General features: G+C 42.2%; 1 protein-coding gene across 17 annotated transcripts in view; it reads right to left on the bottom strand.

Annotated features, from left to right (window-relative positions):
* Positions 1-17,593, bottom strand: part of rbfox3b (RNA binding fox-1 homolog 3b) — a 653,838-nt gene that overhangs the window by 206,523 nt on the left and 429,722 nt on the right. The window lies entirely within an intron of this gene.

Genomic DNA, 17,593 nt, shown 5'->3' with positions numbered 1-17,593 from the left:
AAAAATATCTTGAAATTGGCAAATTAATTTGCCTGTGGTGGTAGAAAACTATTCTTACCAAGAATTACTATTTTAAGAAAAAAAATGTTGACACTAAGACACGTTATCTGAAATTAAGATTTACTTTTTACGTTAAGAAAACGTTCTTGATAAGATCATTTTTCTTGCAGAAAAACAACTGAGACTTTGTCTTTTCTTGAAACAAAAGTCTTTTTACTTTCTTCAGATTCCGTTTTTGCAGTTTAAAGCCGAGGCTTCATGAAGCCTCAGAGGTTTGAACCGTCCTAAATGGAGCAGACGGATTTACAGACGTGCTGCTTTAGAAAACATGGAGGCGGAGTTCCAATAGTCTGAAACTGTGCTTAGGCTCCGCCCACAGCTCTATGTTTAAAACCTTTAACCCTGTATAACCACTCATAAAGACATTTCTGATATCTCATTAGCATGATCTAAACTTTCCTTAAAATGGATTAAATTTGGTCCATGTCCTTTGCCCTGCAGTTCATCATCATTCCACCAGGGGCAGTAGAAGGGCATTTTGGCGGGAAAAGTTTGTTATGACGAGAATAACTCATCTATTGTTACATTTTTTTCAATGACTCCCTTCAGTATTGAAAGAAAGCAAATTATGTTGATAATAAATTCTTTATGATCTTTATTATTGCACAAGTCAACCATGTTAAAGTCATCTATATGTCATAAAAATGATATTTTTGTGGAGTTCATGACAAACTGGACATTTCTGTTGATGCTTTGTTGCAGTGGGCTTTAAGAAAAACTGGGGTTTGTATTTGACTCCAGCTTTTTACACCATTTTAAACATCTATTCAAGCAGTTTCTTCCATTCAAACAACCAATACTTGCATGTTTTCCGCTATCTTCTATCACGTGATCACGGATGAAAACCATTTAGAGCCTAAAAACGCCAAAGCGGCCGTCTTGGTTCTGCTGCGGTTGTGAGAACGCAGACAGTTGGCTTTTTAAACGTCCAAATCCATCAGGAGTGCGCCCGCCGCAGCGCCGCATGGATGCGGCCGCTAAACACGCGTCTACTGGTTAAGGTGAATCATGACGACATGGCGCAGAAAGACGCCGTGCCGCCGCCGCTGCAGCAGCTGCAGCAGGGAGTAACTAAAAGAGAAGCTCGCATTTAAGCTTCTAAAAATTCATTGTTCCCTTTAAGGCTCTGGTATTAATGAGCCTGCTTGTGTGCATTCAATGGGTTTGAGTTTTTATCTCTAACATCGCAGCCCATATTTTAGTGTTTTTTAAGTGCTTGAAGTCTGACATGGAATTTGTTCTTCAATCCAGACAATAATATAAATCAATGGTCGTAAGATTGCAGGTTCGATTCCCGCCTTGCACCCCCATGAGTCGAAGTGTCCTTGGGCAGGACACTGAACCCGGCCTTGCCTCTGGTGGGAGGTTGGCACCAGTGTTCGGCAGCAGAGCCACCAGCAGTGTGTGAATGTGTGTGACTGTAACGCTTTGGGCCTTGTAGGTAGAAAAGCGCTATAGTAGTATAGACCATCGACCATTTCACTGCAGTTTGATTTGAATAAAAGTCAATATAACTTAAATTATAATCCAAGTAAAACTGGTCTAAACTGGTCAGCACCGAACATCAAAGGGCTCCATCTGATTGGTCAAATGCATGAATGGATTCATTTGATTAGCTAAATACTTCAAGCTGCCATAAGATTTTTTTAACACATTTAATGTAATAATTTATTGTAGGGAGCCGGTTTAGCTCGTGCTGGTTTGCGGCGCCTTCCGTCCGTGCAACCAGGGTTCGACTCCGGGCTGCTCCCTATTCCCTTCTCCACCTCCGTGCCGGTTCCAAGCCCGGTTTGAGAAGGTTGCGTCAGGAAGGGCATCCGGCGTAAAACATTGCCAAGTTTACCATGCGACTTGTTCGCCGTGGCGACCCCTGATGGGAGAAGCCGAAAGAGGAAGAAGATCGCAGCCCATAATTGCCAGCTCCACAGCCCTTATATAAGGCACATATATCTGGGGTGCTACGGCGTGTTTTCGCCCGGCTGTGTGACTGTTCCCATAAAGCAGGAGCTTTTCTGCTGACTTGTGTTTCTTCGCGGGCCTCAGGTTGGCTGTTGCCCAGAAGCCCAGCCGGTGAACTGCAGAGAGAGCGCATTGATTTCATCCCAGCAGAAATCCCTGCTCCCGGTTCCCGCCTCCTTACCCCGCCCTGCACCTGATTAAGCATTCGCAGGGAGCCGTGCCAACACAATTTGTCATTTATCAAAAGTAATTAAAAGCAATTTCTTTTCTCTTGTTGATTGGGAATTGACTAATTGTTGAGTCGGTGAAAACGGGGGAATAAATAAAACAGGCGAAGATGAATTTTACATCAACTCAGAGGAAACCATAAATGCTGTAAAACCAGGGCCAGACATCTGGCTCTGTGATTTCCCTCCGCATGATTATGGCTGCAAAGCCCGAACAGTTGCACGCCGCATTCTGATGTACAGCTCATAGGCGGTAAATAATATATTAGAAACAGCATATTGACTGGCCGACTTAAAAGGCTGTTTTCACTTCATGTTGTGTGAACAAGTGTGGGAGGAAGAATACAATCCCGACTCGCCTGCTTGTTTGGAAAAAAACGAGGCGTTTGAGTCGGTAAACAGCAGCGCCGGAGTCCGAGAGGAAGCGGGGAGGGAGGAAGGAAGGAGTCTTCGCCCCAGCAGAGGTTACGGCGCCGAAGCCCGACGACACCGCTTCAACGCTAACGGTAACGACCCCTGAATGCACCATCGCCTTCTATAAGGGCCGAATGAAATGTCAGAATTGATTCGAGGCTGCAGATGTGAGCGGGCAGCTGAGGTGGCCGTTTCGTCTCAGCGGCGTCCCCGGATCATTAGCAGGAGGACCTGGAGGAGGAGGAGCTGGCGGCCATGGTTCCCCTCTACGGTGAAGGAAGCACCATAAGGCGGTTGCAGGTTTGAAGGCCGCAGAGTCCAGCCTGGAACGTGTCGCCATTAATCATCGCCAGCATGCTCTCTAACTAGTGCTGTTTGTTTTATGTCCATGTTTACATGCCCGTATGTGAACATTATTGGAGCCAACAGGTATGTTGGTAACATCTGAGTGTGTGAGGACAGGCCACGCCCCTTTAGATTCGTTATACATCTAAACCTGATCGTAATGATTATAAACATCCAGCATCTTGTTGCTTTTTATGCTTAATGATTTTACCCCCCCCCCCCCCTCTATAGTCACCCTCCTACCCCCTCCAACCAAAAACAGTTATAAATATAATTAATATGAGAACAGTTTAGTCTGAATGAATAAAGGGGTTTATTCAAATATACACCTCGTGTGTCAAATGTTTCATAACCCGTAGACCCTCTGTGTTCGCTTACAAACTTTCAAAGGATGAAACAGTGTCTGACCCCCCCCCCCAGCTCGCGCTGAGAGGCTGACTGGGGGCCGGAAGTGGGAATTGACATCCTGCAGAGAGGCTGAGAGGGTCCTGCTCTGCCTGAAGCAATCGCTGCTCTTCAAGGTTCTGTACACGAGAACAAATTAGGCGTAAGGAGCTGCGGCTTGACCCCCTGCCCCCCCCCAGTGTGTGTGTGAGGGGGGGCAGGAGAAAGATAAAGAAACCTGGGTGACAATGAAGAAACGGAGGGCGTCGTAAAGTGCAGAAAATAAGCTCTCACTTTCAGACGTTTACGGCGGCTCAAATATCTGATGATACCTCTCATAGCTTTTAATCTTTAATGTGAAAAATTAATCATCCCATTCATTATTTTAATAGCTGTCATTTTTCTCCCCCCAAAGTGATGATTTATAGCCATTAAGCCCTGCGTAGGCTTATGTGAGAGGGATTTATCGTAATGTTTGCTCCAGGTAGCCTCCAACCATATTTCATTACTCTGACAAGCCATTAAAATGCCCTGGTGATTAAACAACAGCTCTGAGGTCAGCGCGGGAAGCGGCGTCTTTACCCGTGCAGGAGCGCAGCTGCTCAGGCCCGGCCCGGCTCGGCACGGCCCGGCCCGGCTCCTTAACAAAGCCCTTTCCCCCCCCTTTGTTCCCTCCAGACTGGCAATCGCAGTTATACATCTGTATCTGTTGGCGAGCGTGACAAGGGCAGAGGGAAATAATGCGCCGGCACAGAGGCTACAATGAGCTAAAGTTAAGAATGGGGTCATTACGGCCGTTTTCCTGTGTGGTTTGAGACTGTGATAACTGTGCACTTAGAGGAAAAACTCTACACTCAGACCCTCTGGTATCCATCCATCTGTGGAGCTCACGCTGTTCCAGGAGCTGCTGTGGAGCGCGCTTTCATCCCTCGCTGCTCCCCCACACCGCTTTTTTACTTCCTGTGCAGACTCCAGCACGCAGCGCTCCACGTGCACGCCGACTGGCCAAACAAACCGCTCATTTAGGGCAGCCGGACGCTCGGAAAACAGACACAACTGAGGATGACTGGAGACCAAACCCAGCCGAAAGAGGAATCATAACCCAGATCAGACACTGGGGATTCTTTGCTCAGACTTGTTGGTTAGTCCACCAAAATCCCTGCTGCCGTACTGGACAGTAGAAACGTGTTACTGCATTCGCCAAACACTCAATAGTCTAAATCCATCTGCAACATAAACTATCATCTTCATCTAGAATTCCCAAACAAAAACTGGCATCTAATGTGCAAAATGACTGATAAGACGGCAGGAAAAGGGATGATTATAACAGAAAAATATACTGAGGATCATTTCTGAAGTGAACACAAAAAGCCCTCAAATATAATAAATACTGAAGAAAAACATGGAGTTAAAAATCAGCATTTAAAAAAATGCCTTACAAGCTAAAATGTCTAAATAAATCACAAACGTGATAAGTGTGCCGTATACGGCATGTAGAAGTTATACATTGGTGGTTCATGTATGAAAAATCTGGGAGACATTCGTGGAACGGTCTCTCACAAAAATCATGCGCAAGTGCGTCAGATTTACATAAGAATTGGGTAAAAACTATGCAAAATATGCATAAACAGCCTAATTCTCCACTGATCCAAAATGTTTAACAGTTTAAAACCTAAATTACCGTAAAAATCGACCCAAACCCACGACGGACATCTGTGCAGATCAACGAACCCAGAAAGACGTGTGAAGTACGTTTATCACGCTTGGATCATGAAAGACTGGAACTTTACACGTTGGAAATGCACAGATTGTACGTAGTGGCTGAGAAATTGAGAAATAAAAATATTAAAAATGCTCAAACTTTTGCTGCAAAAAAAATCAAAAATGATTAGTAGTTGGCAAACATGACAGTAAATAGTCTGATGGAGGAACTGGAACAAAGTAAAAATTCAGTTAAAGAATTGATGTTAGACTACGTTAAGAGGGGACGCTCAATAGAGGAACCTTTTTCTAAACATCAAAATACCGTTAAAGATGTTGTTGGTAAACCTGTGGGGATAATAAACCCCAACAAAGAAGAAAAGCACAATTATGTCCCAATTCTGAAGTAAATTAATAAACGAATGTAACAAAACGCTAAAAATTACTTTTCTAAATCGCTAATAAAAAGCCACATGCTAGAATAGTTGACACAATCCAAACAGCAGAAGTAAACCAAACAATGTTAGTATTAATAATAGTTGATCTGCTTCATTAAATACAAAATCACCCGAAAGATGAATAAAAGCTTTTAGCCGTAACATCTCCACATTATTTCAAAGCAGCAGCAAAGGTAATCGTTCACTTAATTGTACGGTTTTTATTTATGCATGAAGGTGCAGAATCAGTTTCTGCAGTGGAAAATGTCGACCAACGCTTTAGAAAAGATTCTAACGCCTGCTGCATGACAGAAGTATGACTTCAAACGTGTTTGTCATGAATCTTAGCCCCCTCACAGGTGGATTTGGACTGTCTGCGGGTGAAAAAGGGTCAAACCCTGACGGGGCACAGGTGACCCACACGATAAATGAGGTAGACCCCTCAGTGAACCCGTGTAGGGAAAAGGTTCTTTTATGTCCACGGGCATGCATCTACAGCACGCATGGGTTGCAAACTGTTCACAAAATGGTACGTTCCATTTTCACAGGCCAGACCACCCAAAAACCCGCAGCACGGGTCACGTGTCTGTTAGCATGGGGGCGGAGCTGGCAGCGTAGACTCTTCCTGAAAGGGGCGGTTAATCACTTTGTGACGTCACAATGTGAGAACCCACTGGTTTTCGTGGATCGGGAGGGGCTGATGCTCAGTGAGCAGGTTTTTGGGGTTGTTTTGTGTAAGAAATGAACAGTATAATACACTTAAAAGCTCAAAAAAACTGGATTTTGCCTGATACATGCCCTTTAAAATAAGACTTTTATCTCAGTGTTTTTCAACCAGTGTGCCGCGGCACACTAGTGTACCGTGGGAAATGACCCATTCACTGATCTAAAAACATTTACCATCTCCAGGAAATCTGCTCTGTGTTCATCCAAACAGGCCCTGATAAAACACTGAGTAGTTAGGAATATGAAAGACCATAAAATACTTTTTTCTTTGTGTTTATTTGATTCTATTAAAGACACTTTGATAAGACTGACGGTACCGTGATTTAGCCGCAGCTTCACCTCTGTTTTCTGAAAAGTCCCGCCCCTTTAACTGTCTCCACCAATCATTCTTGGAGGCTTAATCATATATCATCAGTCTGACCAATCAGAAGTGGTTAAAGTCTTCACTTCCTTGTTCTGATTCTGCTCATAAAGTCTCTCAGTTCCAACAAAAATACCAGCTAAAGCTCGTCTTTAGCGGTGTAGCTTTCCACAGAATCCGGTGTCAGACTGTGGAACAAGTGAACAAAACTATGAAGCTCAGAGAAGAGAGTCTGTCTGACATCACTACATCTCCCATAATGCATTGGGTTAAAGTGCCAGCATCTGTGCGCTACACTGAGTCTTCCCTGTTAAACGTCTTGAAACCACACGAACACACTTCAAACAGTTTTTCAATCTTCTTGATGACATCAGAGGTCAGAGGTCAACAGTTTAGTTCTCCTTCAAGGTTTGTGTTTCTTAACAGCCAAACATCCCAGAGTTTGGTCCAAGTCATCTTTCTAACTGAAACACTTTTCTAAGATTGTCTGGATTATTTTAGATGTTAAACTTAAGAAGAAGTCTTCTTCCACTTTCGGCTTCTCCCATCAGGGGTCGCCACAGCAAACAAGTCGCATGGTAAATTTGGCAATGTTTTACGCCGGATGCCCTTCCTGACGCAACCTTCTCTAACCGGGCTTGGAACCGGCAGAGGTAGAGAAGGGAACAGGGAGCAGCCTGGAGTCGAACCCGGGTTTCACGGACGGAAGGCGCCGCAAACCAGCACGAGCTAAACTGGCTCCCAAACTTAAGAAGAAGTAAAAACAACATTTTAGAAACGGGATTAAGGTGAAGTGGCCAACAGACACAATTCAACTAAACTGAAACAATCATCTCAAAAGAAACAAAATATTTTTGTTAAAGTTTTCAAAGACTTCATCTTTGATAATTGTTAAATAGATAATAATTGATCATTTGATGATTGTTAATAAACTGGAGGGAAAAAAAACAACTACCAGGGTAAAATTTCAAATAATTTAGTTGAAAATTATAACTGAAAACTATCTTAACTTTTATTACATCTTTTAGAAAAAACAGCTGCAACTTCCAGCTTTTTCTGCCACAATTACCACAAAAATGTATATGAGATTGTAGGAACTGTACATCACTACAGACTATGAGTTTCTACTTTTTTAATTCTCGGATGCCGGTGTGCCGCGGGATTCTTGTCAAGGTTAAAGTGTGCCGTGGCTCAAAAAAGGTTGAAAAACACTGGTCAATCTGAAGATTGCTCACATTAGCGGCACATAGCTGTGAGGCTGATGCTCAGAGAGGATTTCAGGTTGTGTTTATTGTCAAGGCTGTGCTTTAGTCCAGACCTCTGCATGCTGGCGTGTTTCTTGGAATCCATTTGTTCTCCTGTTAACCATTGAAACGCGTCTTCTCAGCTGATTTATCCATTTTCATTTAGCTTCCTCTAAGTCTCGGCCGCACTCGGTGTTCATTTGCTATGGAGGGAGGGGGGGTCCACGTCCACAGCTGATCATCAGAGGGGGTTATGGCTGTTTGGGGGGGGGGCACAGTTCAGAGGGACTCGTTGAGAATGTAGAGTTATTTCTGCAGGAATCTGCCCTGCACTTCATTTCGTTACATAAGCAATTCTGAAAGCTCTAGCATGTGGAGATTCGTTTCTTTTAACTAGCTGACTCTTTATTTTACAGTTTTGTTCAAATAGAAAAAAATCAAAGCATAAAAAGACTTTTTGGTCTCACATCAACAAGAACATGAGCTGAACACAGAAAGTTAGCCGACACGCGTTGCTTTAACGCTTCAGGACAAATATCCAGCCTGGAGAGGGGAGTATGATGATGTGGGCATGTTTGGACATCTTTACTCGACTACTGGAAGTAACTAGAGTCAGTCAGTTTACCATGTAACTATACAACACAGTACCACAGTGACACACCATGTGCCTAAAAGGGGAATAACTTAACAAAAATGTGGAATATTTTACCAGCGTTAGGTGTGGCATAACTACTGACTTTACTGATATAAAAGGTGACATTCAGTCAGGACCATAAATATTTGGACAGACACACATTCTTCCTAATTTAGTTTCTGTACATTACCACAGTGAATTTTAAATAAAACCACTCAGATGCCATTGAAGTGCAGACTTTCAGCTTTTATTCCATGGGTTGAACAAAAAGATTGCATAAAGATTAGAAAGAAAATTAGAAAGAATGTGTCTCTGTCCAAATATTTATGGTCCTGACTGTACCTTTACTAAAACAACATTACTAACCTCACTAGTGTAAAGTGGGGCATAACTTCACTAAACTAAAATGTGGAATAATTTTACTGAAATAAAGTTGCCAGACTGTAGACACTGCAGCTAAAGCTCTGGTGAAAGGTATTTTAGGATTTGAAAATCACTTCACAGAGAAACTTTTTCCACAGATGTAGAAAGATTCTGCATTTTGCCAGCTTTCCGTTCATTAACAGTCTCTCCAATAAGCTTCATCTCTGCTGAGTATTTAACTAGCTAAAAGACGGAGCTGTTCTGAAGGTGAATGCAGGACCGCAGAGGAATCAAACTGTTTTCCTTTTTTAATCACCTTAAAAGCGTCTGCACTTTAAAGAGGAAAATATCCGCTCAGGCTGCACGCTTTCCTCCAAGGAAGCTGAAGGAACAGTAGCTGTGGTGGGGGGGGACTCCCTTTACACTTGTTCCTGTCTAATGTCCTGAGCCCAATGAGCTGGACGGATCGGCGATGCCACGTCTGACAGTGACTGACAGAGCCTGTAATTGCCGTGTTTGCTTTGGGAGACGAGCAAACAGCCGTGGTGGGACCGCGTGTTTGGAACATGCTGCCATTTCTCAATTACCTTGAAATCCAACTCTGGATATTACATTATCATACACAATGGACACGGCCCGCCTGAATGCTTGAGTGCTGTTAGCTTCTTGACTAATGGAAGGGATCACTTCCATCGGCGTGATGGCGTCACGACAAAAAAACACCTGCTGTAGTCCCAGAGTGTTGTAACCGATGCCCACCACTTGTTTTCATTACTCAAAAAGTTAATTAGCTAATTATGTCCCATCTCATCTGTACACTTCACATGAGTTTGGACGGCTTCTTTGTTCAACGCTGAGCGTTTTGGCATGAATGCAACGTGTGCAGCGGAAAAAACAAACCTTTGGTCAAAATGCAACATAAGCACAAGCCTTGTTTAAAGATGCAGTTTAGTGAAAGAGGATTGGAATCAGCAAAAAGTGGATAAAAAGTAGGAGAACTAATTGTGCAAACTCACCCAACTTCTTACTCACTGAATGAATAACTGCTGATCTGTTTCTGTTTCTCTGGTAGTCTGGATTGTTTCTGCGGTTTGGTTTAATGCAGGTTTTAAAATAATAAAACGAATGATACGAAATGTGAGGAACTAAACGTTTACTCTGATACTTCTCCTCGCCCCTCCAGCCACAACAGATCTTTCAAAAGTAATTTGAAACCAAATACTTATACAACAGGAGTTATGACAAAACCGCTTGAACTAAGTCAGCAAAAAGTGGATTCAAAGTGAATTTAGTTCGATGTAAATCAAACTATTTTTTGACATCTCATTATGAAAATGAAACATGATTTTTCTGTTTTAAAAAGGTTGCTAAATAAAACCAATGAGGCATATTATTTTATAAAACTCCAAGTTCCTCTAAAAAGAATATTTGACGTAGTGATAAATACTGAAGTAAAATAATATAAGTGTGTTTTTACTGTTATATAAAGAATTATTTCAGTTTTAAAAAACCAAACATTTCAATAGAGACAATTTATTTAAATCTTTGTAAATGATGCTAAAGGGCAGCCCTGTAATGTACGTACCAGACCCACCATCGTGTGGTCCTATGACCTCTATCGAGCCAATTAGAAGCAAGAGCAGATATGACATCATCAAAAGGGACAAACACAATCAATCAAAAAAAGTACCCTCCCCTCGATGTTGGTCTTAGCGTAAAGACCCACTGCAATAAAAACTGTAGTTCTGGTCATCATTTTTCTGACGATAAAGGAGATTTTTAAGGAAAATTAAGCTCAAAATTTCCTTTCTGAGCGTTTCTTTATTCAAATTATTCTAAATCAGGAGCACAAAAAAAAAAGCGGTTTGTGATAGCTCCGCCCACAACTCCGAGATGAGTTTTTAACCCTTGGTCTATCCTAGTTACTTTAACATTGGGAGTTGGGTCATCTAGACCCACTAGACAGTGCTCTGAACCTTTCTTCTTCAATGATTTGTGATCTTCACTGGTGTCCATGGATTACATGAAATCTTTCCACCTTTATCCACCTTTGTCATGGTAGGGAGAACACGTCAATGTGGGGGGGGGGGGGGGTCATAGGATAGCACAAGGGTTAGTGAACTCCTGCCGCTCTGCAGGTTTTTTTTATCAAAACCAGCATCTTTATAATCAAAAGACCGCTGGGAATGTTTTTGTAGTCCATCCGGAGATGATCGGAGTGGGACTTGAAAAACACGACAGAGTCCATCATTTCTTTCCGACACAGATTCCTTTTTTGGTTCTGAAGTTGGGCCGTTGACCGATCAGGCGCTCTGCTGGTTATTTGGCAAACCGGTAACTGATAACTTTTTATTTGTTGTCAGATTGAGTTTTCTCCCAAAACATTTTTCACTTTTAAACTTCTCACAGATTTTAACGTTTTTTGCAGCAAATTTCATGAAGGTTTTCCATCGTTTGGTCCAAATCGGACGGAAACAAAACTGCAAAGGTGGTGAAAATTTGAAAAGTACCACGAAGAGAGACGGAGGAATAGAAAGTGCTTCCTGCTCGTCATGATAGGTAGAAGCATATTAAACAGCAGAGACGTATATGGGCAGATAGATGGGGTATCAGCCTGTGTTGTTAACATTTACAGCTCCTGTTCCCGGGGGAGAGAAGTGATCACCAGTGAAATCACCCTCATAGATTTGAATGCTCCAGCTAAAAATGGGAACATATACTACAGGCAGTGATTTGAGTCGTTTTATGTCTTCTCATCGGCGAGGCTTGGATCTAGCGAGCATGAAGATCCGCCGTTCGAAGGAGGGAAATCTGCAGAGGCAAATTAGCATTTGGAGCTTCCCTGACGAGAAGCAGGAGAAAGCAGCGCCAATTTGTAATAAATATCAAAATTCCCAGCATTAAAAGCTTAATTACCACAGCAGTGATAAACTGCACATAATTCCAATTCTGCAGATGACTGTTGTTTCCGCCAACCAGAAAACTGATCCTTAGCATCCAGCTGTACTTCTGGATTCACGACGACCAAGAGGAGGAAGAGGAGGAGGACGAGAAAGGTACTTGTAATTCAGAATTATTATTTTTTTCCCTGCAACTTAGCAAGTTTTCATCTCTCAGCAAGGCACATTAAATCCCAGCTGGTCAGATTCTCCACTCCTGATGCTCGGCTTCAGACATGAAACAAACTACAGCAGAAATGAAAGCAGCTCTCAGAGCTGTGGAAATCCCCCTCCTACAAGACTCCATTAAAAATACATGCTCAAATAAATCTTGGTGGTAATGACAAGTTTTTACCATATTTTTCTTGAACTTTTAATGTACCCGGCCCTTGCTTCAAAGAGAAAATTAAATATTAAGGCTATTATCTAAGCTGCTCTCAATATTATCCAAGCCTGGCTTATTTATGTGGTATGGTAATAATCATGTTATATAAGTCAGTTTTCCCATTCTGAGCTAACAGAAGACGGTGGCTGCTTTGCAGTTTTGCAACCAAAACTGAGTAACCTAATTCATATATTTGCTGCAGTGAAGCCAACAAGTTCCTGCAGATTTATTGCAGCAGTTCTAGCTGGAAATGTAAATATATTTATTTATGATTTATGACTGCAGGGGAATAGATCATGTTTAATACAGTGTATGTAAGGAGCAGCTCAATTTTTGGCAGGGGCCCATGCATACTCAACATAATTTGGTGCATTTGTATTAAAAAAAACAAAAACAAACAGTCAGTTATTATCTGCTCTGATCGAGAGGAATCACCTCATGTGGATCTCCCCTGTTTACCCAGCGATGAGACGGTAAATACTCTGGCTGACATTTGAGGTGGTGGGGAGGAAGTGGAGGCTCAGATGAATTTGTCTGACAAATGCTCCTGGAGTATGTGTTGTCGACTGCGCTTCGGCGAGGCCCTGGACTGGGATTTGAGTGTGACTGAAGCCAAGCAAAGCATGCCAGATCACTAATTGCACAATTTAAAACCAAAGTCCCTGGCAGCTTGTCGTTTGAAATGGAGAGAAGAGCCACTGCGTAATCACTGAGCCTGACACAGATCTGCACCGCTCTCCACCGAGGAGCCCCAGTCGCACATGGCTGCAAGTTCAGAGGCAACAGCCAGCGCGCGGGCGGGCGGACGCCATTGGCCGTTTTCTGCCGCAGCTGTAATGGAGAAGAAGCTTTTATGGCGATGCGATTGGACGGGGGAAAGGCTTTAAACGCTGGTGCGTTGGCAGCAACTTTACCTTCATTTAATTGCTCATTTTAGCAAGCAACTGTTGCTCACAGTTGGTGGCGCGCGGCAGTTTGTCTGGTGGATTGGAAGCCTCTCAAAAGCAACTGTGTGGTTATTATGCTATTAAACTTTGCATTCATCTTGCTCTAATCCTAATGCTTTTTCCCCCTGATATTAGACGCCTGCTAAAGTCTGCAAGAATTAAATTACTCCCACTTTGCCTGGTTTGTGAAAGAAACGTCACAAGGGGAAGCATCGATCCCTTGACGTTCCAGTTCTAAAGTCCACAAAGCTGCCATGTTTCAGGAAAATTTTCATTTTTAAAAAATCCAGTTCCACTGAAGAAACAGCTCAGACGGAACTGGATATTTGTGTGTCGATCGTTCAGTGTAAAGGTGTCACACAGCCACTGCGCACACTTTACAGATGTAAATTGTTCAGACGTGAATCTACGTGGAAAAAGTGAGAAAAGTTGTGATTCTTTACGTGAAATTTTCCAGATGTATCACAAATGAACCACGTTAAAACCACAGAAGTAGGAATAAACCACGCAAAGAACACGTAAACCGATGTAGAACCTGATCCGTGTGGTTATTGTGCTGTTCATATGCAATTCGTTAGTGATTCATGCATCAATTATGTTATTTGAAGGTCATATGTGCGCCGTATGCATGATATAAAAGTTAAACATCGGTGGTTGAAGTATTAATGGTCTGTTAGACATGCGTGAAATGGCCGTGGACAGACACAAATTTGCGTGTGCTTCTTGCCAAAAAAAGTGCCCAATTTATACTGGTAACAATAATTGCAAATAAACTATTTAAAATACACGTAAACTGCGTAATTCTTACCACCCAAAAACAGCCCAAAACCAAATTCACGTAAAGACCCGTCGGCTGAAACCTTCAGCGGAAACACAGACGAAAGGCAAACCCAAGAAACACGTATGAATGACATTTATCACGCATGTATCATGATAGGATAAAATGCTCTAAATGTAAACGCAGTGGAGTGTGACACGGTGTTAAACATTAAAAACAAACAAACTCCAAAACCTGTCGTCCTGGCTTTCCCGCTCATTAGCTCCTTTTCTAAAAGGCCTGTGGGGGTAAAGGTCATTTTGGAAACTTCCTTTCATTCTTTTTTTGTTCTAAGAAACCATAAACTTACCTTTTATAATGAATTTGGTTCCTCTGATGCTTTTGTTCACCTGTCTCTTTGTGGACCCCCCGGTGGGACCCGGACAGCTTCCTTCACAGTTCATAGGATTTAGCTAAATGTTTTCTGAAACCCTCAAAGGCTTGTTTTGATCAAACTGTGAGCAGTTTTCAGTTTGTCCATAATTGTATAAATCCAGATTAGCAGATGAGCCGCTTTAACATCGTTCATGAGTTTTACTGTATGTTTTTGCTAATTAGACCCACATATGCAGTTTTAATGTTAAGAACTAACAAAGTACTTTGTGCCCATTTAGCTTTGACTTGGAGTGAAGTTTAGCGTGACTGCGTTTGAGTCTCTTCCACGCAGTGAAACCCCGTCTTTGTGCAGCCTTCATTTGGCTTACTGTTGCAAAATAAAGAGGGAAAAAAACCCACCTAATGTGTCTCAGTCCAGCAGTCTCACTACATTAACTGTTTACTTGTCTCAGAGAGCTGCTGAGCGATCAGCCGCTGCACCAAAGCCCCCATCCTCAAACTGCTACAGTACAAGAGCGGAGGGCCCGACCTCCCCTCAGAGCTGCTAATTACTTGTGCTGGAGCGCTGAAGCAGTGACGGGAATGTCTAATTGAAGTTACTGTAAACAACTGCTCCCATTGCAGACTTCTGGAAGTTTGGGTTGGAAACAGGCGACTTCTTTGTTAGAACCTGAAGAAACCTTAAACTTCATCAATCCTTTTGGAGAAACTCAAAAATGTGTTTCCGTCATCGACAGTTGATTTACGATCAAATATTACTAACTTGTACTAGATCTATATTCCATGACTCAACATCTTACAGTCACTTAATGGTAGCAGATTATAGAAAAAAAGAAGAGTATTGACTTACACATGTCAGAGTAACTCTGAGAATTGTGCATTTGGTTTGGATTTTGACCCACACATTCCTCACTATGTGCCGTTTCATGGATATTCAGTGGTGTTCACACACCGACCAGGCAGGAAGGGCTTCTTCTGCTTCTCTTTTTTTTACTTTTTACCAGCGCATGTCCGCCGCCTACAGTGGGAAGAGTGTTGGTGCAAAATGTCAAAGCATTGCAAACCAGGCTGCTTCTTTCACAGCTCTATTCCGATAAATGAAACACTTGGTGTCATAGAATTCACAAGTTATTAATTTTCCCTCCATAATCGTGCTTAGAACGGTTGGCACTTCCGTGTTTTGGAAAGGACGACACCCACATGTCACTACCAAATCTGACTCCCTGATTGGTCAAAGTTCAGCGTTTTCCTGATTTAGCAGTCAGAGGTTTAAACTGTTGAGCTGCAGTGCTTGGTCAATGAACGTCGTTTTGTACATATAGCCCGCCACCCTACTTTAAAAGTTGTAACGCTTTGACACAAAATCTCCGGAGGTGGAAGCCCGAAACCAGAGTTTACATGCGTTGGCATAGAATGCATAGACTAGAAGGTGGTCGGTTGAACGCGAGTCAACACAGCCGGTGAGAATAGACCTTTAGGGGGATAAGGGTTAAGGGTTAAGGGTTAGGGGTTAAGGTTAAGGGTTAGGGTTAAGGGATAAGGGTTAGGGGTTAAGGGTTAGGGTTGAGGGTTAGGGGTTAAGGTTAAGGGTTAGAGTTAAGGGATAAGGGTTAGGGGTTAAGGTTAAGGGTTAAGGGTTAGGCGTCAGGGTTAAGGGTTAACCCCTAACCCTAACACACAAGTTTAAGCAAAAAACAGGGAATTGAAGGGTTTAAATGTTATATTTTGTATAATATTGAAAACTAACATTTAACTAGAAGGAGCAGCACTTCCAGAAGAAAACGCAGGGTTGAATGCTATATTGATGAATGAAAAATGAAACTTAAAGGGTAATAATTGGCAAAACATAAAAAATAAAAATAAAGAAATGATCAATGTTGACCATAAATAAAGTGAATTGAACCAGCGAGCTTCTGCATCAAGGATTACCATGTATTTCAATCGAGGCAAAAATCCTGGAATATTTTGAAAAGTTCAAGGATTTGAAGGACCAAAAGTCATAGATGGGAAAAGCTTAAAGAGCTGAACATTTAAAGAGTTGAATGGTTAAAATAGCTGAAAAATTGTAGAAGGAGTTAAGCACCAAATATCGCAGAAGATACTAGAATAAAGAAAGAGAAAAAGGAAAACAATGGGATGAAGGATCTATAGCGTTTAACCCATAAGTTGGGTTAGGGTTATTTGTTTATCTTGTCATATTTACACATGAGAAAGGTTCATGGAAACCTTTTGTTCTTTTATTAGTGGTTATTAATAAAATAAAGTCTAAATCTGATTTAAATCATTGTTTCATGATGTTTTAAATGTCTTTGATCCTACAGCTGGACAAACTTCTAAATAGTTAGGAAACAGAGACGTGACACGTTGGTACTGCAGACATCGATTATGTTGAAAACAGGACGAAGTTCCTGAAAATGGCTGCTGAAATCTCAGGTAATGGTCACTCATCTCCACCATCAGCTCGCTGGGATCCAGTGATCAGTTTCAGGACGAGCCCACGGGGATTACATCCCCCTCTCAGTCTGCAAACAGAGCCTCTCATTAAGTCTTCGGCCCTTGTTGAAAGCAAAAGCCAGATATTGAACTGTGGGGATTATTAATGGGCAGCAGCGTTTCCCACGTACCATTACACACTCTCTCCCAGCAACAGACTTCTGCCTAAAAGCATCTCACTCTGAAAGTGTTTACATCGGCTCGTCTTCAAGAAAAAAAAAACACCTTAAAATTACCTTTTATGTATTCAGATTCAACGTCATATTATCAACAACCCCCCCACAGGGTAAAACATTTCCTGCCCCTCCGAACCTGGGAAGCGATGCTACCCTCTGTTATTAACTGTTAATTGTAATCAGCTCGAAAATGGTTCCCTTAATGAAGAAATGAGCTAATTATACCCCAACAGTCCTCTCCTTAATGTTTTATGTGCCGTTAGGAGGTTAGACAGTTGGAATGTTCTTTGGATTCTCCGCAAACAGAACCTGAACGTTCCACGTTTCCTCAATAAGCTCCAGGAAAAGTGAAAAGCGTGTCAACCTGGTAAAACTGGAAGTTAAAGGAATTATTTAAGGCCTCCAGGAGCCTCTCAGCCCAACATGAAGTAGAAAGAGACGGAAAGCAGGAATCAAAAACTCTTGGATTGTTTGTTTTTTTCTCCTCATTGAGTCAGGGTGAGCTCTCCGAACCGCTGTTTCACATCCAAAAGCAGCCGCTTGTCGGTCTTCTGATCGATTTTCAAAGCGTTCCCACTGGTCTTTTAACCACGATTCTGCCATTTCTACCTAAAATTCAAATACCTGTGTTGAAATTCACCTCTG

Source organism: Oryzias latipes, chromosome 8, assembly GCF_053564925.1.
Source record: "Oryzias latipes strain Hd-rR chromosome 8, Olatipes_Hd-rR_3.1".
Lineage (NCBI taxonomy): Eukaryota > Metazoa > Chordata > Actinopteri > Beloniformes > Adrianichthyidae > Oryzias > Oryzias latipes.
This window is presented reverse-complemented; position numbering and strand designations above follow the sequence as displayed.